This window comes from Engraulis encrasicolus, chromosome 2 (genome assembly GCF_034702125.1).
Source record: "Engraulis encrasicolus isolate BLACKSEA-1 chromosome 2, IST_EnEncr_1.0, whole genome shotgun sequence".
NCBI classification, from domain to species: Eukaryota; Metazoa; Chordata; class Actinopteri; order Clupeiformes; family Engraulidae; genus Engraulis; species Engraulis encrasicolus.
The window spans coordinates 41,966,820-41,990,998 of record NC_085858.1 but is presented as its reverse complement, the minus strand read 5'-3'; the positions used below and the strand labels follow the sequence as shown (position 1 = coordinate 41,990,998).

Sequence of the window (24,179 nt, the reverse complement as noted above, 5' to 3'; positions counted from 1 at the left end):
TGCCTTCGTCGCATTCACGTTAAGTTGTTTATTCGTGGTCATGGAGACTGTTGCTATGCGCCCAGGCTGGTCTCTCGTTCGCGGGCTCAATACAGTTCGTTCTCGCTGTGCTGTGTAGATCTAAGGTGCTCCTCGTGTCTAAACATATCACCTGAAACCTATTTTGCAAATTAATTTTATGTATTGAACAGTAGCACCCATTAAAAAAGAATAAAATATCATTTACAAGTGGCATTTCCAACTAGAAGTATGCCTTTGTCTCTGCCACGTTAAGTTGTGTATTCGTGGTCATGGAAACCACTGGCTGCAGTTCACTGGCTCCTCGTTCAGGAACGAGAGCTCAGCTCGTTCAGAGCTGTGAACTGTGGACTATGTGAGCTGCTGAGCTCTTCTAAATTATGAACTAAATACCTGGTATGTGTAAAAGCTCTGGTAATATTAAGATATCACATTCAGAGAGATAAAGTGGTGCCCCTTTGCGCAGATTAAAATGCTCATTGGACGACCACTTCTGCTACTGTCTGACTGACTAGTGACTGAGACCGGTGATTCACCAACGAACGAAGTGAACGACAGGCGGGGAACTAGTTTGCTTCGTTCACTTCAAAGACTCGTTCAAAACGACCGGTTCGTTCGTGAACGACACATTACTAGAATTGTGTGTGTGATTGTTGTCCTTTGGGGTGAAGGACATGAAAATACAAGCACCAGACACTTTGCATTGTAAACAGTAGCCAACTCATACTTTGGCAAGCTAATGGCATGCTCAGCCGTCACTTCCAGCGAGGGCACAGTGCATAGTGCTCACAATTTTCCTGGACACTATGCACTAAAGGCCTCAGTGCACTGTGTGCACTATGCACTGACTGTCAGTGCACTGACAAAAGTGCGCCATTTGAGACATAGCCATGGTCATGTGTCTCTCCAATGGTGGCAATGAAAAAATGTGGCCCTCCTTATCATGAAACTTGCCCATCCCTAGTTTGGATGTTGCATTTCGCCTTGGCTATGGAGATTTATTAACCACCTCGATGACATTGCAGCCAATTTTTTGCCGACTTCTGGCTGTCCCAATAACCCAATCTAGCGACTTCAGTGGAGTTTTGGGTAATCTGACGACTTTCAAAAGCTTGGTCTTCAGTGGCAAAATAATTGTTCTTCCAACTCTGCACCACCGTCATACAATTCCCATGGTTAAGCAGGGCTGCTGATAAGTCCTGATTCGCAAAAAGAAGTCTGTCCATATTAAGAACGTAGCCACTTAGGCACGTTTTCTGGAAATCAACGTGTTGTGCGTGGTGCCAAGATGTTATGGCATCATCTAGTATTGACTTCAGCAAGCCAATAGTGACTTCAGCAGATTTGTATTTTTTGCCAACACAAGGCAAGATTGAACTCTATATGTCGCAAGGCTGGCCCACAGCGTTACCAAATCTAGTGCTTTTAGTGCATTTGGCAACACTGCTGGCTCATATGTGTACACTCAGGCCTCATCTGTCGAGTGTCACTAGGTGTGTTCGTTTTTCCGCGACATCTACATCGGCATGCAATGAAGTCTAGATGAAAATATTGATAGTTTCATTGCTTGACCAATTTACAAAATTTCATTAATGTTGCGTCACCATGGGTTATGTTTACTCTAGTCACTTGAAGTGACTCATATCAGATTTTTTGCCCAAATTTGACACATCCGATGTAAGCGACCCATGTGTAAACAGCAAAAAGACACATGAAATCCCATCTTGTCAGATACAGGCCGTTTTGAAATGTGGGTTTTAATGAGATTAGATATGTGTGAATGTGACCATAGTGTAAACAGTCAGATCGTTTTTTTATGATCAATGCGATCCACACTTGGGGTGGCCGTCTGCAGGTGAAAACGGGGGAAAATTGGCCATTTGGCGGCATTTTTAAAACGCGGTTTTGTGCCCATAATAGTTGATTGATTTTGAGTGGAATTTAAGGCGCGTCAACAACGTTCTAACTCAATTGACATTTGCATCAATGTTGCTACATGAGCAGAAGTGGAGAGAGCAGTGTTGCAAAAGAAAATCAGTCAAAGTTGCTATGGTCTTGATGACGTCACAATGTAACGCACGGCGCGCTGATCTACAGAAAACATGCCTTCGTCCACAGTGCAAATGGGTGTTGCTAGCTAGTTTTTGGAGAACAGAGCTAATCTGCAGCCCTGCTTAACCGTGGGAAATGCCTCTGACGGTGGCGCAGAGTCAGAATTATGTGGAGTTCTTTGTCGCCAGTGCCTGGGATTTATGTTTTATGCCTGGGATTTATGATCGGTTTATGTTGACATTCGGTTCGTGCCATATCTTTGTCCCATAGGCTATCGCTTGCCGTAGACTCATACAAGCGCATGAGAATTCCTGTGTGTATCACAAAAGCTGCCACACTGAAGTGCATCATGTGTCACGTCTGTCTCTACCTGCCACTGAAAACGCATTGTGTGGTTGTCGTGGGGAAGGAGACTAATTTGCTTCTCACAAGACAAGCGAAATAGTCGCTAGATTGAGCCTAAAAAATCGCTAAGTCGCTAGATGATTTTTTTTGGTCGCCAGAGGTGGCCAAAACTAGCGACAAAGTCGCTAAATTGGCAACACTGGGAGAGAGTGACAGCACAATCACAGGTGGAGGTGGAGGTGGTTTGGCTAGGAAGAAAGATGGCTGCCGAGCACACACGCGAGTCGGCAGGTGCTCCGTGTGTGCTGTCTAACACGGCTAAAATCACTCAAAGGTCATCGCTATCCTCCAAGTGGTTTGCTAACACTGTTTTTATAGTATGTCTAGTCTTACTAACCACACGGCCACGTCTATCCGTCCTTAAAACTCGTGTGCGAACCTACGGAAGCCAGTTCCTCCTGTACTCTGCCTACCTGAACAATGGGCGAGCCAGGGCTCCATCCACGCGAAACGGACATGTAAAATCAGCCAGTAAAGCTGTGGGAGTGGGACTTTTATACCTGGCTTTCATGGTTTTGTTGGCTGGAGATGTGGAGATCAACCCGGGGCCTCAACCCCTGAACAACACACAAACAAACTTTGCTCCGCGGCAGGTGCAACTCCCAGCCCACACACAGTGGCCAACGCAGCAAGAGCAACCGGCATGGCCAGCTACCACTCCGGCAGCTGGCGGCGTAGGCCTATTCTATCTTGCTGACCCAGGGAGCCGGGCATATGGCATACCCAACTCTGCTAAGGGAGCCTGGATTCCAGAGCTGGGGCTCCACTGGCTACCTGGCTACCTGGCCTATGCGACTGTGCCCCGTCCAGTGGCTGATGTCAAATGCAGCTGTAGGCTACCACCTTGGCCGGCTATGCAAGATTGGAGGATGTCGGGGGAACCAGTGGTCGAACATCAGGAGTTGCCGTTTCGCACCAGCTTCGTGACAGGAGGGCGGCGCCTGGCAACCATCGAAGGAGCTGACGGAGCGGCCTTGGCTTCGCCTGGGGATCTGTTGGGGCGATTGGATGAACAACGGCATCCGCCGCAGCGCATCAACGCTGCGCTGGGAGGGCGCCAGACTACCACGGAAGCAAGATTGGAGGATGTCCGGGGAACCAGTGGTCGAACATCAGGAGTTGCCGTTTCGCACCAGCTTCGTGACAGGAGGGCGGCGCCTGGCAACCATCGAAGGAGCCGACGGAGCGGCCTTGGCTTCGCCTGGGGGTCTGTTGGGGCGATTGGATGAACAACGGCATCCGCCGCAGCGCATCAATGCGCGCTGGGAGGGCGCCAGACTACCACGGAAGCACTCGCCTCCAGCACCATCGGAGCGGCCTTGGCGCCTGGCGGTGGTAGGATGGTGCGTCCCATGCGGAGGGTAATATCGCCAATCGGTTCTCCTGCCTCGGTGTTGGCCGTATGCAACAGCTCAAGGGAGGCGCAGAGGATTCCAGTCAGCCCCGGCCTGACTGGCGGTCCAACCAACGGAACATTGACGTTGCAACAGGACGCTCTCTCACCACCTCCAGTGTCTAATGTAACGGCACGTAGGACTCGAAACCCAGTGTTGCGTAAATATAAAAAGTTTAAACTTTTTAGGACTCTAAACCAGGCGAGGACTATATGGGATCCAGTTTTTAAAAAGGGGGGGTTATTTGGTGGGTTTTTAAATGTTCGAAGCCTGGTCCCTAAGAGGGAACAAATCGAACACTTATTGTGTAATTCTAATGTTGATTTCATGGGGTTAACGGAAACATGGCTCACTGGCTCCTCGCCAGAAGCAGCGGTCTCATTACCTGAGTATATTACTTTTAGAAAAGACAGGGGGCAGGGGAGGGGAGGGGAGGGGGAGTCCTCATGTATGTTAAAAATAATCTCAAGTGTAATGAGAGAAATTTTCCTAGTGGTATTTCACTTGAATGTATTGGAGTGGACATACACCTCTCTCGGGAGATGTCATTAACTGTAATCTGCGTCTATCGCAAACCCACAGCTGGTCCTGAATTTTATGATCAACTGAAAACAGTCCTTGCGTCATGTAATCATAAACGGGAGCTTCTCCTCTTTGGCGATTTTAATGTCAACTGGGAAAACAAACACGGCAGGAAAAAACTTAAAGATGTAACTGATTATTTTAATCTCACGCAGCTGATAAAAAACTCCACTAGGATTACATGCAACACACAGTCTACAATTGATCTTCTGTTTACCAATAAACCGGAGAGAATCTCCAATACCCATAATCTATTAACAGGTCTCTCTGACCACAACTCCATATTTTTTACCAGGAAGCTTAAACGAGCAGAAAAACTTCAGTCTCAGAACAAAAAAAGGCCTGCAAATATGTTCATTCCCACTAATCAAAATGAAAATGTGGACAATGTGTTGCAAAATGTGGATTGGAATGTTCTCCTGGCCTGTAAAGACGCGAACACTGGCGGTGATTTATTCCTCTCAAAGATAAAAGAAGTAGTGCTCTCTTTTTCCAGGAGGGGGCGCAATGCAAAGAGGAATCCCAACTCTGTGCCCTGGTTTAATTCTGAATGTTCACAGTTAATAAGACAAAGGGACCTTCTCCTTAAAAAGTCAATTAAATCTGGGCTTAACACAGATAGGATGAATTTCACTAGGGCCAGAAATAAAGTAACATTAGAGTTACGAAAAGCCAAGGCAATTTTTTTTATTCAAATAATAGACAATGCCAAAGGAGATGGGAAGAAAATATGGCAAAACATTAATAAATTGACAGGGAAATGTCCTAAACAGGAAATAAAAGGACTACAATTAAAAATTAATAATCAACTAGAAAGTGATCCTGCTGTCCTGTGTCAAGAGCTTAACTCTTTTTTTATTGAATCTATACATGATTTGGTCAAGCAGTTCACAATCACTGAGGGCTCTGATTTGTTGGGTGATCACATTGACAATGACAATCATTTTAACATCCAGAAAATCACAGAACAGGATACCATCAAGATCATAGCAGCCTTGAACAATTCTAAAGCCAGGGATGTTCATGGTCTTGATACTAACTTTCTGAAACTTCACAAAGAGGCACTTGCACCCCCACTCACACACATTATTAACTTATCTATAGAAACTTCCACTGTCCCTAAGGCATGGAAACTGGCTACTGTCACCCCTGTATTTAAAGCAGGCGACAAAACTGACATGAACAACTATAGACCAATCAGCATATTACCTGTCATTTCAAAAATCATTGAAAAATGGGTCTCTAAACAAATCATTGCTTTTCTCAGTAATAGTCAAACACCCCTGCATCCAATGCAGTTTGGGTTTCGCCCTAACCATTCTACTGACACTGCACTGGCCATGTTTATGGAAATGAACAAATGCCATCTAGATAAAAATGGGTGTGTTGGTGCCGTGTTCTTGGACTTAAAACGCGCATTTGATACGGTCAATCACAATGTTTTATTATCAAAATTAATTCATTTTAATTTCTCTGCTAAAGCTAGATCATGGTTCCATTCATACTTAGCAAATAGAGAACAATGTACCATGGTCGAAGGTTCAAGGTCCACCTTCATCAACTGCCCAGTAGGGGTCCCCCAAGGGTCCATTTTGGGGCCTCTTTTATTTTCTCTCTATATTAATGACTTACCTGAGCATTGTCCACATGTTAATATTCAGCTCTATGCTGATGACACAGTCATCTTCACCCAAGCTAAAACCCCTGTTGAAGCAGCAAGTGTACTCTCTACAGCTCTTACACACATACGAACATGGCTAGAGAAATCATGCCTTATTCTGAATGCAAAGAAAACGGTTTGTTTGTATTTTTCTAAGCAACCTTCCCCTGGACTGTGTCAGCCTGGGGTTACTCTTGGTAGTGAACAGCTAGAAGTAGTCACAGATTTTAAATATCTAGGAGTCATTCTAGACTCCAATCTTTCTTTTAAAAAACATATAAAAATGATAACAAAAAAAATAAAATTTAATCTCTACAACTTCAGGCACATAAGAGGTGCTATGTCAAATAGTGCTGCTCTGACATACTTGCATGCAATGATATTTTCTCACCTAAGCTATTGCATTACTAGCTGGACCATGGTGGGATCCACTACTCTCAAACCAGTGGAGAGTTTATTTAAAAAAGCACTTAAAATTTTAGATAAAAAACCTCTTTCATACCATCATTGTAACGTTTTAGATAAGTACAACCTATTGAGTTTTGACAATTTCTGTAAATTTTCCTATAGCTGTCTTCTTTATAAGACTTTGCATGGCCTGGCGCCACCTTGTTTACAGGATTTTATAAAATATCGTCAAACACGAGTAACTCGAGCAGTGGTCAATAAAGATGTAGAGATTCCTTTCAGGAAAACCTCTTTCAGTCAAAACGCATTATCTACTAAAGGCGGCATATTATGGAACTCTATTCCTCTGCATATAAGGGAATGTCCCTCTTTAGCCACCTTTAAGATGGAATATAAAAAGTGGCTTCGAGCCCAACAAACATGTTCACACTGATGGTCTGAGCCTCTACACAGCGTACACGCACACACGCACACACACACTCACATAACACATGGCCCTATTTTTTGGGACCTTTTTCTTTTCTCTTTTTCTTTTATTTACATGCATGCCTTTTGCTTCTGTAGTGGGTTTTATTTCTTTTGTTACTAACAGTCTGTCTTATCTTAAAGTCTATTGCTTGTAAACATCTAGCCTGCCTATTGGACACCAGATGGAAATTAGCCCTTGGGCTACAATCTGGCATGTTTACATATATGTACATGTATGTATATGTTCATTAATGTGCAATGTCCTGAACAAATAAAATAAAGTAAGTAAGTAAGGTAGTTTATAATTTAGTGTCTAATTTTGTCACGGTCCAAATACAGGAAGGGTTTGATAACAGTTCCTGCAAGCTGGAAAAATGATTTTTGCAATTAAAAAAAAAAAAAAATGTTTTGGCAATTAAGAACCCCCTATTTTTTCTTTAAAAAAAGCGCCGACCATAAGGTGGTACAGAGTCGCCTATAACCCAATATTCCGAAAATTTCCTGTTGATCCTACAGCCCACTAACTCGAAATAATTAAACTAAACCCTTTCCTCCGACCGCTCAATGTTCCGACCAATGGCTGTTTGGGGTTGGTCATTATCCCAGGTCGTATGTCCTGCTTTTCCCGGTGCCAAACTTCAGCTGCATGCGCTGCGACGAGCGCATAGATGCTGTCTGAGTCGGTCTAGCTGTGCCCTTACCAAAACCACCCCTAAACATAACCTGTCGTTAATGCAATGTTGCCAAGTTTTACAATTGTGCCCTTCCCAAAACCATTCCTAACCCTTACCTGTCAGTAGGCTATTGCAATGTTTCTGAGTTTTAAATTTGTGCCTTGACCAAAACTTTCCCTAAACCTAACCTGTCACAGACAGCTGCATGAGCACTGTGCAGGCTGTCAGAGATGACGGTGATCTAAAGCAGCTTTTGGTCGGAACATTGGATTGTCGGGACAAAGGGTTTCATTTTATTAGTAGAAAGTTATCTGAGACTAAGTGCTATAGGATCAATGGGAAATGTTCGGAATATTGACGCATCGGATCAATGGTGCGTCGGAAAAACGAGCGACATTGTGGTGAAATGCCAATGCCCCTGTTACATTCACTGCTATTGGCATTGATCATATCCCCTTGAGCAGATAGACAGAAACTACTCAACCAGAAGGAAAGCCGGTGGATACACCATCTAAATGTCATGACGTACCCTGGTTTAACTCTTTTACTGCCGTCGTCGCAAAATTGAAATAGGTGGGCTGTCACGTCGAATGGAGTGTAAAAATCTTGTTAATACTCCTTTCCGGGTGGCAGACTGTGGTACTTCAATCCTTTCTAAGAATTTCGACCCCTCTTAGTGCATTTTTTGAGTAATTTCCATATGAAAACCCAGACGCGGAAGTGTGTTGCAACTCACTATTTCAAAACAAAGGAGGATCGGCGTTGTGAGTGTGCACATCATTTCCTCTAATTCAAGCCCAAATACATACCAAATGCAATTTGTCTTGGTGGTTTATATGTAGTGACATTATATTTTCCCACAAGTTGTTTGTATATGTATAGACATTTATTATATGCCCTTAGGCAATGCGTCTCCTATTGCTAGCTTAGCCGTGGCTACAGAGAAGAACAGCCAATTCGAATAGGGAGTGAAATAGATCCCCTTGCCAAACACAAAGAAAACATGCCGTCAGTTTTACATACATAAACAGTTGACACAACTCAATGGAAAGTTTCGGGATTGAGAGAAGTGGTTTGTTTGGAGACTTCATTAAGTGGGGGAGTTCCCATTTGAACGCAAAGTCGAAGCCCTGTTCCAAGCGAGCTGAACCCATGATGTGAGTGGTTTCATTTACTGAATAAATCTGAAGCAAGTAGGCCTGCCCCCAGACGAAAACTTGTCATGATGTTTTGTGTGCAGTGCAATGGCGTATTTCGCCCCTCAAGTAATTGCAGCCATTATTATAAGAAATAAGATGTTGCTGCTGAGATTGCAACACAGACGATCAATCCCCGGCTGTTTGGGACCTCCTAGGAAACATTATGATCCTAAACACAAACTAATGAACATTTGCGGGGTTGTGAGAATGTGTTTGCTTGGCGATTTGTAAATGGTTACGGGGGATTTCCTTAGAACATGCGATAAGCCGCGTTTATTGTCATCCAAACCCACAGGGCAATATGCGTAATTTCACTGAATAAACCTCTAAATAGCACAGGCAACCACCAAGTAGCCTATCTTGTCATGCGTTTTATATGCAATACAATGCCATATGTCGCCCCTAAAGTGATTGCAGTCATCATGTATTTATAGAAATATATTTCACTTGGTTTGACGTGCGTCTTCACCTAAGCTGGAGTAGGCGAAAAAGCTAAAACATAAAGATAAAGACTGTAATTTCCCTCTATGAAAGACAGCAAGTAAAACCACTGCTACAAAAAATAATGGATTATCCTGTCAGACGTTGTACATCCCGTAGAAATTCGATACATGGCTTGGGGAAATATCTGCGGGTTTTTTTTTCAACGTTGCGCACGGCGAAATGAATACGCATACCCTATAACACAAATATTTTAGAGTTGTCGAAAACTGGGCTGGTCACCGTGGTTGGACTGTCTTTATTACGACGTAGAGTTTGTCTAGTCACCAAGAGGGGGCGGATCGGAGAGACTGGAGGCGAAAGCGCTGCGCGCACGTGAGGGGGGGGAGGGTGCCGCTTCTGATCGCCTTCAGGTGGTCGACTTTAGGTGTTACTATATAACCGTATACTATAGAGCTCTTCAGCGTTGACGTCAACTTGTATGCGGCGTTTGGACTACCGGTTCCATGGCGATTTTTTACATTGCAAAACGCCATAGAGATTCAGGTTTGGCAAAAATATAAGTTGCACGCCAACAACGAACATTAGCGTGTCCCCGCATCCCTTTCTCATTAGTGGAACGGATCGTATGATCATGTTGGTGTATTCACATGTTAAATCATGACGATTATAATTCAATATTGCTAACCCCTTTCTGATCATTAAAACTTCCGAACTACATACTTTCCTTTGGTTGCCATGGGTACAACCTTCCGCACGTACATGACGTTAGATACAGGCGCCGCTTCTGTAGTCGCCAAAAGTTTCCGGGTTTAGCATGGACGCAACATCGTATTTATGTCGAAGTTTGACACAAAATGATCAACCATGTCATACCTTCAGCCTATTTTTAACACCCTCGACAGTTTGCGGGGGTTCGCTAAGCGCGTGCTTGCACTCGGAGCTTATTTGAAACTAGCCCCTATTCATTCCCTATGGAGGCCGGAAGCCGATACGAACCAGGAAGTCCTTAAATGCTAACATGAAAGACTACAATCTACTACATGCTTCCGCGTTACTGAAGAACTCTATAACGTCGGCCCAATTGGGCTGTGTGTAGTTTCCCATGTCGGTATGCCTAACAGTAGCCTACGATACCAAAATGAATAGAAGCAGTTTGATAAGTCAAAAAAAATAAACTTTGGGTCTTCCTCAACATTTTTGTAATTTGCAGTTAGGCTCTATCTGTTACCACTGTCCAGCCACAGTCTGTTGCATATGTGATGCCCAAATCGAGCATTTTCACCAAAATAACATTGGCATTAAAAGGATTAAATGACTGTATTGATATGATGGCATTTCTTTGAGCTGTATATTTAAAGTTTAATGGTGAATTCTCTTGCATTATTGTTATGTTGAAATTGTTCTCTGTAATACTGCTGTAAGGGCAGAATGACATCCACCATGTTTGTTTTGGGTACATGCGCAAGCACGCTTTGGAGACCCGTTGACGCGCATGGTCTGGAGACGCGCACCCAAGCATGACGCAAAAAGCATAAAGGGAAGTGAGGCCGGTGTGTTTTTCTCTTCCTTACACACAGACAGCGTTGGCGTGCGCGGCCAGTCCTGTTAAAAAAAAAAACACAGCTAAAGCTAGCGTGCTACTTTGCCATTCATTTGAATGAGACACCGCCGGTCGCCGGCGTGAAAAATACGCTTGAGTTCTATTTTACAAATGCAGCGCGGCACGGAGCCGACTCCCGCACTGCTGACGCTTGACTACCGCCGGTTGGTGTGTAAGCAGTGTTGCCAAAAGAAAATCAGCCAAAGTCGCTATGGGCTTGCTGAAAAGTCGCTAGATGACGTCATGACGTTACGTATGACGTCACAATGTCACGCACGGCGCGCTGATCTACAGAAAACGTGCCCACATGCCTTCGTCCACAGTACAAATGGGCGGCGCTAGCTACTTTTTGGAGATCAGAGCTAATCTGCAGCCCTGCTTAACCGTGGGAAACGCTTCTGACTGCGGCGCAGAGTCAGAATATTTGTCACTGAAAATGCACGTTTTAAAAAGTCGCCAGATGCACCAAAAAGTCGCTAAAGGCGCCAGATTAGTTTTTTTTGTCGCCATGTGCCCGGGATTCACTGCGGTTGGTGCGGACAGCCTGCTAGTGCTCATTTAAATTCAAATATGCATATCCCAAGGAGCCGTTGTGGTGGCTTTTGTGATACCCACCGGATGTATTTGCTTGTAGGGTAGACCGAATTAAGTTAAGTACAGGGTACAGTTGAGGCAAAACAAATATACCTGTGTAACAACAAGACTCTGATATATTTAAGTGTGTAGGCATAACATAAATGACAGTCCCAAAACATTTGACCATATCGAAGATTGTGTATCTCGGTTTATGTTGACATTCGGTTCCTGCCATATCTTTGTCCCATATCGCTTGCCGTAGCCTCATACAAGCAGATGTGCATGAGAATTCCTGTGCGTATCACAAAAGCTGCCACACCGTAGTGCATCATGTGTCACGTCTGTCTCTACCCGCCACTGAAAATGCATTGTGTGGTGTCGTGGGGAGGGAGACTGTTTTGCCTCTCACAAGACAAGCGAAATAGTCGCTAGATTCGGCCAGATTGAGCCTGAAAAGTCGCTAAGTCGCTAGATTTTTTTTTCCGCCACATGTGGCCAAAAGTCGCTAAATTGACAACACTGTGTGTAAGGACAGATATGTTTCAATGTATTTTCACCGGCGCCGGTAAAAAAAACGCGGCCGTTCCGCGACTCCCCGGTGTGTAAGACCCCTTAATGTTGCAGAAATTCTATGGTGGGAGTTATGTTCATCACGTTAGCGCTTAGCTGTTGAGCGGTGAAAGGCCGCCAAACGGCGGAATTGTAAAATGGGCAATAAATAAATCTAGTGTCCTATTTAGATACCACAATCAGGCATGAAAATCCCTCACCTTTCGGCGAAATCGTGAACGAGCACAATCTAAGTCCCGCCCTTCATACTTATCTTTGAAAGCGCAATTTAAAACAGGTGCCGCTTTGGTCTGCGGGGCTGGCGTGGTTGTGTCAAATATCTTTCTTTATAGTTCTAGAACATCTCTGATTATAAGAAAATGTCCAAACGAGATAGCCTAGTCTACACGTTTCCCAGAGAGGTAGCTATTTGAGATCATGATTCTTGTTATGAGAACATCAAGACGCAAGCATTTCGATGAGAAGTGAGTGGATGTAGTTAGCCACAGTGGTTAAGCTGTTTTTCCTAATAATTTGAAACCGCATTTGCCCTGCCCACGTAAAAAAGTGTTTATTCTCAAAAGAGCTCCGTTAATGAAAGCTTGGGTAGGCCAACGGCAAGTTTTCCTGACGGCTATTTTAACGGGTCTGTGCGCTACGCAATGGTGAAAGTATCTAGTAGGCACCACAGGGAAGAAGCGCATCTAGGCTTGAGGCATCCAACTAGGGATGGGATATCGGTATCGGGTTCAGATATCAACATATTTCAAAGATCGGATCGGAATTTTCACAAAATATCGGCATTTTCCTGATACTGACATTGAGCCAGTTGTAATGTTAATCTGAAATCACAACACTTGCCTATTAGTTTTTTCAGGATGGGATTGTTACTTTTTACTTATTAATTGGTTCCTGTTCTTTTGACTCCCTTTTCTGACCAAATAGTCTACTTGGGCATACCTCAAGTTGAAACCCATGCATATATGTGGTTTTGGTATAGGATCGGAGTAGTATCGGTATCAGCAGATATCCAAATTTAGAAATCGGGATCGGATTGCAAGTAAAAAAAAAAATGTGTATCGGTGCATCCCTACATCCAACATCATGCTTCGAATCATATGCTGCGGCGTCTTATAGCATGCACGAGAGAGAGGGAGAGGGAGGAAGAGCGAAGTTTGACACGGGACAAATTATTAAAGGAATCATGCCAATTTTTTTGTAATCCCTTGGTAGCCTTCATCTAAATTACATTAAAAATCTACCGATTTATATTTAGTGGAACACGGTCAAACAGGTTTTTTTTCATGGTCAATGTTGGAGCTTTCCTATAATTTTTTTCATAGGGAAACATATATACTAGGTGATTGGACTAACATTTCAGTAGTTTATCCAAACTGTGACAAAGATTTTTTGTATTACAAGTTGTCTGAAATATGATGATTAACTGTTTAAACGAGATGACAACCTGGCGTTGAGGGGACATTAGATAGTGTTGAGAGGAGGGGGTGCTTAGTTGCCATTGGGGGGCATTAGTCTATTTTATTTTTAAGGGGGGCATTGGCAGGGTTTTGATGAGGTCAAGGGGGATTTTTTTTTTTTTTAAGGCTGAGAACCAAATCTCTCTCTCTCTCTGTCATGTCTGATGAGGGGGGGCAGTTAGACAGACAATCATGAAGTAATGAAGATGGTTGGCAGTTCTTTTTATGTTCACTGTCCCTGGGTTGGTACAGTATGCTCAAAATTCATCATTTCAAGACGGTTTTAGCTAAAATTTCTCCCATGGGAGACCATGCCCCCAGACCCCCCTAGTATGACTCTTATACAACACTATCCCCCAAACACGCCACTGCACACCACACATGCGCGCGCACAGCTGCAGCACACGCGCCGTGCCACGCCGCACCTTTTTCACCCCTGACCCGTTTTCATGCCTGTACAATGTTGATTTATCGCTTCGGTTCTCAAAATCTAAGTAATTAAAAGTGTTAGAATAAAGAGCCCTTTAAGGTAGTAGCTAAGGTGGCAGTTGTTTGTTTTCAGGTTCCCCGTTGAGTGGGAGAGAGCACACAACGTCTTGGGTAGCAGGCAGCACAAAGTCAGCATGTTGTCCTCAAATATCCCTGTTACACCCACAAATTCTGTCAACTGCCAAAATAAAACATTTTTTCTTTTGGAATCACTCTTGATGACTCGATGTCCTGTTACTGGACTGGAAGGACAGCAGCCTTTCTTGTTATGAACACACACAGCCTTGGCATTCTGAAGAGTTACATCATGGCGTTTCAGAAAACCACACATTCACATACTGTAATTAATACAATTACTATGTTATTATTTATAATAAATCTCCAAGAGCCACCCTGGAGCATCTTTGTGTGCATTTTTACCAATGCCCCTCAAGTTGTCCCCTGTGCAAACATGCCTTCGACAGTGAAGTTCAGGAAGACCAGCATCCAAGCTGCTGCTCCTGCTCGCTGTTAAGCTGGACCTGGAGATGTAGCATGCAACGTTTTCATTGGGAGAAAACTCAAAGCTGTCAAGTCCTTTCTTGAGTGTTAACCCAGGTAGAAATCACACCATGACTGGTGCCACTGTCCAGCTACAGGAGAGGATCTTCCTCCATTATAAAACGGGTTTTGAAATATTCCGTCGCACTGACCAGATGTGTATCTGCCATCTATGTACAATGGATGATCACAAAGGTCATGACGAAATCATGGTTAGGACCCAATTGAGCCTGCCCTTAAATGTCCTCTGCTTTGCTGTTATGTGTCCGTCTTCGTTATATGGTTTCACTAATTGAGGAAAGTAGGGGACATGCTGAGTCACCAATGATGTGCATGCCAGGTAGATGTTTGCAGTGCTTCTGTCACCTGTGTCAAGCGGAAGACCCTAGCATCATGCCAGATATTAAAAAGTTATTGCAAAGGGCATCTTGTGTAGTGGCTGAAGACCGTAGCATCATGCCAGCTGCCAGGGTGGCCTGCCGTGACATGGCAGCACCGACGATTGCTGGAGCAAAACCCTGTGAAGATGAAAGAATACACTCGGTTGAGGTAGGCTAGGGAGTTGTCCACGTTGGGCTTGAGTATGTGACATCCATTAACCGCACAGACCGTGTGGGGACAGCCTGCCCAGTCAAAGCCCAATCTGATGATTGCAAGGCTTCCCCCTCTGGCCAGCTAATGTTGTGGCTTAGCTAGCTAGGCGTTAACCATGGCACAGATCTCATGCAATTGGGTTGCCAGGCACGATTTGGTTAGGTTAGGCCAGTCCTATCAGCAATGCCCCTGTACGACTCTTGGTTTGTGAGTGTCCAAATGCATGCTAAAACAGAGTGTGTTATTGGATTTTTTTTTATTATTAAACAAAGTACATTTTAATAACAATAATAGCACCCCCCCCCCCCCCCCATTGGGACAACCCCCCCCACCCCCCACCTACCTACCTCAATATGGACACAGTTATTGGATTTTTTGTGTGACGTGGATTCTGGTATACAGGGCCAAGGGACAGAATCACATCCTGTGTGAGAAAAGTTACAGATATACATTTTTTTTTGTTTTCCCCTGGCTGCGCACAACTCGGCCTCTGGTTGTTGGAAACCGCTGTCGGTCAAAAAATTAGCTCATGTGGTTGGCTGCCAGTGTCTTGCCCCTCCTCGTAACATTGTGTTTACAAACACTGCAAATCCATGTGTATGGTAATTGGAGTCGACATTGTACGCAACTACATTTGAAGGGTTTATTTGCAAAACGGTGTATCTCCATTTTGTAGCATGTTGGGAAATTGACATCTTCGTATTGGGCATTCCATTGAATTGCATTGCAAAATGCATTTTATATAGGTAAAAAAGTATGTTCTGAAAATATTTTAATGGTAAGACCTCTGAACAGTCATTTTCAAAAATAAAATGGAAAAGTCAAAAAATTGAGAAACTGTTTTGCAAATAAACACACCTACTTGTGTTCTCGTCAGTCTGAAATGCGACCTGAATTCTTCAGGGCTGTACCGCGTGGCAATTTGGTCCACGTAGCCCTGGATTTTTGGAACCATTCTGTTGAAACATGGAGAAGACAGGTGATTCAGTATATAATTGTGAATATTATAATAAATAATTGAAAATGATCTTCTACGGTCAGTTCTAGATAAGGTATCAGACACACCAAGGCTGAACGGAACGGAAGCGAGACGAACAAGGTCTTTCTGCTTAGTTTCGGCTGGTGTGTTGTACTCTGCCTTTCACACTGACAGCGTCGGTGTGTGCGGCCAGTCCTGTTCAAAAACCTCCACAGCCAAAGCTAGCGTGCTACTTTGTCATTCATTTGAATGAGTCATCGCCGGTCCCCGGTGTGAAAAATACGCTTGAGTTCTATTTATCCATGTATTTTCACCAACGCAGGTAAAAAATCGCTTTCGTCCCGCGGCTCTTTACCGCCCTACTGTGTAAACGGCCTATTAGTGCTATGCCACTACCACCAGGGTTGGAGTGACACAGTGAATTTTTGTCACCTGTCCTTAATTAGGCCCCTTTTCCCTGCAATTAATGCTAACCGACATCTACAGTTAATTTGGCCACTGATTGAACATTGACAATAGGCTGTTTCTGGTATCACAATTTTTATCCATCATGGCGTAGCACCCACTGCCCATGCGCACTGTGTCCTTAAAGGTGCACTGTGTGATATTATTAGTAGTTTATTTCCAGATTTCATACTGTTCATTCACAAATGTTACCTTTTTCAGTAATGCTTACCACCACCATCAAATTCTAAGTAGGCCTATGCACTAGGACTGGGAAAATTGCACTTCAAATTTGGCGCTAGACAGCACAGTTTCAATGAGCTGCATAGTTGCAATACCTACTCTGTCCACCATCCTACACAGTGCACCTTTAAGCTACGCCCCCGAACTAGATCGGGCCAATGCATTTTACATTGAGTGATAGGCCTACTACTTAATCATTCTACCTTCTTTGGTTTGTATGTACAGCAGGCATCACACAAAAGCAGTTGTTTTTTCTTCGTGACGTTTCGGGCCACCCTGGCCCTTCCTCAAAACATCACGAAATAAAATGGCTTAAATGGGAGCTCATCGGTGTGCGGTTTTCTTCACTGCCTATGGTGCCGTTTCCACGTAGCTGGATATTTTTATATGTGGATATTTTTTTCTCCTGGTTATATTGGTTTTGGCCTTCCGTTTCCACGTAGCAGATATTTAAAATCCAGGTATAAAAAGCAGGAGAAAAAAATATCCTGTTTAGGGGTCTGAAACGCATTTGTTACAATGGAGGATTTTTTTTATCCACATGTTGCGTTTACACCTAGCAGAAGAAAAAAATACCCTGCTAAAAAAATATCCTGCTACGTGGAAACAGCACCTAACTTTTTTGAACCTGCACCTGAAACCTCTTTGGATGTGCGTGAGATTCAAATCACACAAAAGCATACCATGCGCGCATACAGTATATCCACCTGCCAACCTCTCTGTCTCACACGGCACACACGCGCACACACACACACACACCATGACAGATGAGATGAGGGGAAGTTATAATGAGTCTTCATCTGAATGGACAAAGAAGCTTCACACACACACATACACATGGGTGGTCCCCAGGGGCAGCTTTTGGTGTCATGTTGATGTATGTGACAGCCTGGATGTGTGTGTGTGTGTGTGTGTGTGTGTGTGTGTGTGTGTGTGTGTGTGTGTGTGTGTGTGTGTGTGTGTGTGTGTGTGTGTGTGTGAGAGAGAGAGAGAGAGTCTTTAGCTCTTGGCGAACCTGTTGTCTAAGTGAATCTCCAATCAAGGCGTGATGAGAGAGGATACCAGCCTACAGGCCTCAGTGTGTGTGCACGATACAGGGCTCGGTGTGTGTGTGTGTGTGTGCGCGCTACAGGCTACACTCATAACCATACATCCATCATGCATGCCCAACAGAAATGGAAGATACAGGTGTGTGTGTGTGTGTGTGAGGCCATCTATTTCAGTTAGTCTGTTGGCATATTGATTCTCAGTTGAAGAACTGAAAACTGAAATCACCCAACCTCAGGCCTCGCCTGCACAAACACACACACACACACACACATTTACCCAACCCAGGCCTCGCCTGTACACACACACACACACACACACACACACACACACACACACACACACACACACACACACATTAATCATCATAGCCATTACAACACACACACAAACACAGATACACTCATTCAAAAATGAAAACACATTCTCACACTCCGGTGTTCAAGACACACACACACGTTACAGAACAGATACACTCACAGTCATATGCAAAACACACACACACACAGAGATACACATTGACACACACATTACACAAGAGCAATTGGAGGACATACACACACGACATGTGACCATGTGTGCACACACACGTGATCATCTGCACACACAATTACATTTGGGCCATCACGTCTGTCATGATCAAGTAAACACACAGTCATATTGACACATATTATCACACTGGAGCAGAAACGCACACACACACACTTACACTCAGTCATCCTTACGCAAGGGCAGCCACGTGTGCACTATACGCATACACAAAGGGATGCGCACAAAGAGACAGGCACATATTGATATTCAGTCATTATTACAGACACGGATATCCATATGTAGGCTGTACGATACACACACACACACACAAATATCCACATGTATAAATGTAGACTGAATGTATGTGCGGCACACACACACACAGTGAATGTATGTGCGGCACACACACACACAGTGAATGTAGGAGTACACACACACTCAGAGTGAATGTATGTGCGGCACACACACACACAGTGAATGTAGGAGTACACACACACTCAGAGTGAATGTATGTGCGGCACACACACACACCCCCAGTGAGGTGTATATGTATTAGTGTGTGAAGTGGATGTGACATCTGGGTGTTCAGGGCTGTTCTGCTCTCTTCTTCTCAGATTCATTTCAGCAAACAGATGCCATCTGCACTTTACACACACTACACTACACCACATACACATACACACACACACACACACACACACACACACACACACACACACACACACACACACACACACACACACACACACACACACACACACACATACACACACACACACACACAGATGCCACCTTGACACACACACATGCTACACACACATACAAACACAAGAGCGCGCGCACATCAAGCAGGAGATTAGTTATTCCGGTTTTCATCACACACACACACACACACACACGAGACAGATGAACCGCTCGCTCCTCGACAAGAAAAGAAAGGAGTAGAGATGAAGAGAAAAGGAAGAATAGAGCGAGGGGAAGATGAAAGAGACACATTAAAGGAGAAGGCTGATTATGTTTTTCAGAATCAAACAGGCTCCATCAAACACGAGCATAGAGGCACACACACACACACAGTGGCAGCGTCTTTAAACAGAGATACATAGCCTTGGCTTTCGAGGAGCCTGATCCTATTTATAGGAGCTTTCTAAAAAGAAATGCGCACAAACACACAGATACATACGCACGTACACACACACACACACACACACAGATACACAGATGCATAGTACACATATGCACAAGCACACATAGACACACAGGCAGATAAGCACACACACAGACATGCACTCACACACACACACACACACACACAATGATACAAAACATACACACACAAAGAGACACGTACACACCCCGCATCCTCTTGCATAGATGCTATGTGATGATGGTAATGGCGTGCTAACACTATGTGTTCTCTCGTGTGTGTGTGTGTGTGTGTGTGTGTAGTGACGTGCCTGGTAACACACTGTGTTCTCTCGCTGCTGCCTAACATCAGGAAAGGGAATGTGAGGAGACAATTCAAGCGTAACAAGAACAGACCATACAGAACAGTTACCACACTACAACTAGAACAGAGAACAGTTACCCCACTACTACTAGAGCATAGAGAACAGTTACCCCTACATCTAGAACAGAGGGCAGTTACCCCACTACAACTAGAACATAGAGAATAGCAACATGTCATCATGCATAGGCGTATCTATGACGCTGATTTGAACTCACTATCGCGTGTGTCCAATACGCATTTTCAAGTGAAGTCGTGCTCCACAACGCCCTGTGACAGGTTAGGTTTAGGGATGGTTTTGGTTTAGGCACAATTTAGGTAGAAATTCGCCTTATCTCGCTGTTCTTGGCAAAATTAAGCAGCAGAAACATTGCTTTACTGACAGGTTAGGTTTAGGGGTGGTTTTGGTTAGGGCACAGCAAAGCATATTTGCATTTAGTAACAGAAATGCGCTGTGACAAAACAAAATCGCCGACACGGCGCAAACCTTATCACAAGTGTCAAAAGTGCAAGAAAGCGCTTTACCGTTGCGTTGAGGAGCACGCTTTAACTTCAAAATGCGTCGCACCAGCACGCTGAATGCACTAGCGTGCGATACATACGCTAAAGCATGATGACAGCCTGAGAATAGTTACCCAACTAGAACATAGAGAACAGTTACCACTACGACTAGAACAGAGAACAGTTACCCCTACAACTAGAACAGAGTACAGTTACCACTACGACTAGAACAGAGAACAGTTACCCCTACAACTAGAACAGAGTACAGTTACAGAACACTACATCTAGAACAGAGAACAGTTACCCCACTACTACTAGAACAGAGAGAACAGTTACCCCTACAACTAGAACATAGAGAACAGTTACAGAACACTACAACTAGAACACAGAGAATAGTTACAGAACACACTAGAACAGAGAGAACAGTTACCCTCCACACTACAACTTTCAACTTTTTCAACTTTTCAACTTTATTGTCCCCAGAAGGGGCGATTAGGTGTGCAGCAAGTCATAAGCACATATAGACAGCAACAACAGATACCACAGGACAGACATAAAGTGCAGCGGTCAATAAAAGGTTAAAATGACCATAAATATAGTTATAAAAAATATAAAAACACATCATGAATAAATAAAATAAGAACATCATCATACAATAAAATACCATAAACAACAACGCCAGAGATCAGGTCAAGAACTCAATCAGGGGGATGTGAATTTAAAAGGGAGATGGCACTAGGGACAAATGAAAACCTAAATCTGTTGGTCTTGACTGATGGGAACCTAAAGCGTGATCCAGATGGAAGTAGCTGAAATTCAGAGTGGAGGGGGTGGGCCGTAACAGATAAAATGGACTCAGCCTTCCTCAAAGTGGCTTTTTTATACAGGTCAGTGAGGCTGCTTTGCTGGGCACCTATAATTTTGCCACTGACCTTCACGATTTTGGCAAGGGTGTTTTTCGCTTTCACACTGAGGTTATTAAACCAACAGCAGATAGAAAAAGATAAAACCGACTCAATGTAGGACCTATAAAAGAGTGTCATCATGGTTTTGTCAACATTAAATTTGGCCAGCTTGCGTAAACAAAACAGACGTTGTTGGCTCTTTTTGCAAATATTTTCTGTGTTGAGGTTAAAATTTAATTTATTATCAATAAAACTACCCAGGTACTTATAGGAATCTACCACATCCACAGCCTGCCCTTTAATGGTAGTAGTCAGAGCAGGGAGGGGTTTACGCCTGAAGTCAATGATCATATCTTTGGTTTTACAACTAGGGGTGTCAATCAGCCTCCAAGATGATACGATTCGATATCTACTTAAGGCAGCGATTCGATTATTTTCGATTCTTAATAATGCCCCACAACACGATACGATTTGAGTTTTTTACAATGACTTTTCCTCTTGATGTGTCAGGTTTTGTCTCTGCCCAGAACTGCGATGATGAAGTAAGAACTACAGACAGAAAAAGAAAAGTTGACGTGAAGCGCTTTGAGAGCTCGAGGGAGTGGAATGGAGCTATATCAATGCAGTCCATTTACCACTGGCCGTGGAGCTTTATAAATGCCCTGAAGAGGACGGTTGCTCTGCCCTGCAATTTCAAAGGAAGCCTCAGAAAGGTCAGAGTAACTTTGGGCCATTCAGACTAGCTAACTACTTCAAATGGGACCTTAACCTTTAGCCTCTCTCGCTTCACCAAGAGAAAGAAGAAACTTCACTCTTCAAAAATCATATATCCATGGGCCGAATGAAAATGGGGTGAATCTATCTACGTATCTCTCTATCTAAAATAAAAATCTTTGGCAGAGGTGTTTTGAGGTTATGCATATTCTCAGTGGTGTGTTATATAGTGTATGTGACATATTCATGTGCGACAGATGGTATAATATGTGAAATTCATGTGTGATAGGCTGTATTATGTGACACAAATGTGACACAAATGACGTGAAATTATTATTTTTTTAAAAGAGAGGAAATGACATGTGTGAACGACTCCGTAAATAAATGATATTGAATAAATACATGGGAAAATAAATAAATGATAACGAATACATGCATAATTAAATAAATAAGTTATAATGAATAAATACATAAGTAAGAAAAAAATAAGCTGGATAAAGTATAAACATTCAGCACCTTCCTGCATCTACTGAGCGCTTATCTCTGAAACCACAATACACGCCTCATTTTACTGACGTCTTACTGCATTGTGTCTGAGTGTGTTTGTGTGCATGACCGTGTGTGTGGCAAGAGTCGCGACTGTATGTGTGCGTAGGTCTGTGTGTGTACGCACACTTCTGGGTGTGTGTGTGTGTGTGACAATGTATAAATGTGTGTCCACCACATTTAGCCGTCCTTTGTTGTGTAAGTTTCTATTTTCTGGTCCATCCCTTTTTCAGTTCTGCTCAAAATATCTCCCTCTCTCTTTTGCCATTCTATGTGGTCCTCTATTTGTCTCTCTATCTCTCTTTTCTCATTCCTCTCTCTATCTCTCTCTTTTCTCATTCCTCTCTCTATCTCTCTTTCATTCCTCTCTGTCTCTTCATTTCTCTCCTCTTTACTGACAGCCGCACAAAACAGTGAAAGAGAGAGAAGCATACACGCGCGCGCAAGTGCACGCATGCACGTGTGCAGGCACGCACAAGCGTATGCTCGTACACACACACACACACACACACTCAGCCCCGTCCCATCTCATTTTCTCAGTTTATCACCCCTCCTTCCCTGTGTCCCCACCCTCTCTTAAATAGCTGTCAGGAAACAGGTACGTACACACACACAGACACACACACACGCACACTCTGTGCCCCTAATAGTTCTCAGTGTTTACAGGGCCGCTAACAGCTTTGGCTGGGCCCGGGACAAAGTCATCTGATAGGGCCCCCTTACCCAATACATTCAATGTAATGAGGCCCCAATGATGGGCCCCCCTATCTCCCTGGGCCCGGGACAGCTGACTCCTTTGTCCGACCTTGTCTGCTTCCCTGAGTGTGTACACACACACACACTGCACTAACACACTAACGCTGTCAGTGTAGACATGCCCACACACATACAAACACACACACACACACACACACATACTGTCACGCGCTGCCAGTGTAGACGTGCCCCCCCCCACACACACACACACACACACACTGTCAGTGTAAACGTACACACACGCGCACACACACACACACACGCTGTCAGCGTAAACGTACACACACACACACACACTAGTCCCCTTCTCATAGCTGTCAGTGTAGACGTGTTTCGCATCTCATAAGGCCTGAACTGGATCAGCCAATCATATCGTGTTAATAATAAAACTCAATTAAATAAAACATAATTATGACTAAATTATTCAGATCGCCTCCAGGCAGTTATGACTGATATGCAAAGGCATGAAGCCTGGCAGACGATAACATGAAGAGTATAGTCTCAGTAGCGGCGCTTTAGACCAAAATCAGTGTGTGTGTGTGTGTGTACGTGCATGCGTGTGTGTGTGTGTTAGGCAATGTGCTCTTAGGGGGGGCATATAATCAGAAAGCAGGTATTAAAACAAAATAACCGGTGTGTGTGTGTGCGCACACGCGCGCCTCCCTGCGTGCATGTGTGTGTGTGTGTGTGTGTTAAGCAATGTGTTCTTAGGGAGGGACATGTAATGGAAAAGCAGGTCAGTGTTGTCTTTCATATGTTACATTTTATTTTATAGCTAAGTTAGTTATTAAGTCACTTTCACTGTGAAATAGCATTTCAACCATTGGCTGTTCAATACAGGTGCCAGAACAGGAGCCTGCATCATTACCAGCACCT

The 24,179-nt window shown here is 43.8% G+C and overlaps 1 pseudogene; it reads left to right on the top strand.

Annotated features, from left to right (window-relative positions):
* The first annotated feature begins 3,483 nt into the window (after positions 1 to 3,483).
* Positions 3,484 to 24,179, top strand: part of LOC134464658 (uncharacterized) — a 51,889-nt pseudogene continuing 31,193 nt past the window's right edge.